We start from the raw sequence: 1,221 nt of genomic DNA on the forward strand, positions 1-1,221 counted from the left end.
ATACAATATACATTAATAACAGTAAGACCATCACTGACCGAGAAGAGGCGTTAGGACTAATTTTACTTTTTTTTCTACAACCGTTTATACATTTCTGTCTTTTTTTTATTCTTATGAACTGGATTGACAGGTGCAGCCATCTTGGAAGTTGTTTTATTACAAGCGAAGGGTGTGAGATCAGTCGGCTGACATTTGGAGACAATATGGTGCTACTTCGTTCATCAGAAGGTGATCTCCGGTATGCACTGAATGATTTTGGTGTCAAGTGCTACAAGGAAGGAATGGAAATTAGTGTTTCGAAGACTGAGACACTGGTTCTCTCAAGAAAGTTTTCTCATTGTACTCTGCATATTAGTGGAACATCACTGAAACAAAAATAGAAGCTTAAGGATCTTGGGGAAATATTCACGAGTGATGGGAACCAGGATACTGATTTGAATGCTCGGGGAGAAGTTGTTAAAAAGGCCAAACTTGTTGTCTTCAATTGGGCTTTCGTGCTTCTCCTCACCTCTTGTCATGAACGCTGGAGTAAAGTTACTCGACAGAAACCCAGACGTCGCTTCGAGTCGAGTCGCTACTTCTTCGCATTGAGAAATCACAGCTTCGGTACTATGGACATGCGATGAGAATATCACAGGAAAATCACAAGACGGATTCTTTAAGCTGAGCCAGCTGGCAGGACACCCAGGGGTAGACCAAAAATGAAATGGTTGAATAATAGCCATCGTCTCAGTTGGTCACGCTTGGGAATACGGCTGTAAAGTTTAAGGATGGTTGTTTCTGATAGGAACCAATGGAAGAAACGCCTGAGAACTCTACATCCGCGACTGTCTCTGAAACAGTGGGCGGGACGACAGGTGGATCGATAGATCTTTTGTTTTTACTCAGAATAGAATTAAAATATTTTAGGAGCCGAACATGGTGTTTTGGTCTTCACACTATTCTCGTTGTTCCTTTTGTTCTTTGACAACGTTTCGTCTTACGGCCAAAATCTACGATGAAAGGGGCTCCAAGTCCGATTGCTACCATTCCTTTTGTTTAGCCCAATGGTTTTCAACCATATTTTGCATACGCATCCCTTTGATTCGTATTTTACTCAGGAACGAAGGGACCCCTCGTAACCATTTAATGTCTAAAACTACTATGTTTTTATGATTGAATATTATTAGGAATGTTCAAATATGTTGTGCATCTTAGGAATATAACAAGCTTATTGCTCAT

The sequence above is a fragment of the Octopus bimaculoides genome, chromosome 21 (assembly GCF_001194135.2).
Source record: "Octopus bimaculoides isolate UCB-OBI-ISO-001 chromosome 21, ASM119413v2, whole genome shotgun sequence".
Lineage (NCBI taxonomy): Eukaryota > Metazoa > Mollusca > Cephalopoda > Octopoda > Octopodidae > Octopus > Octopus bimaculoides.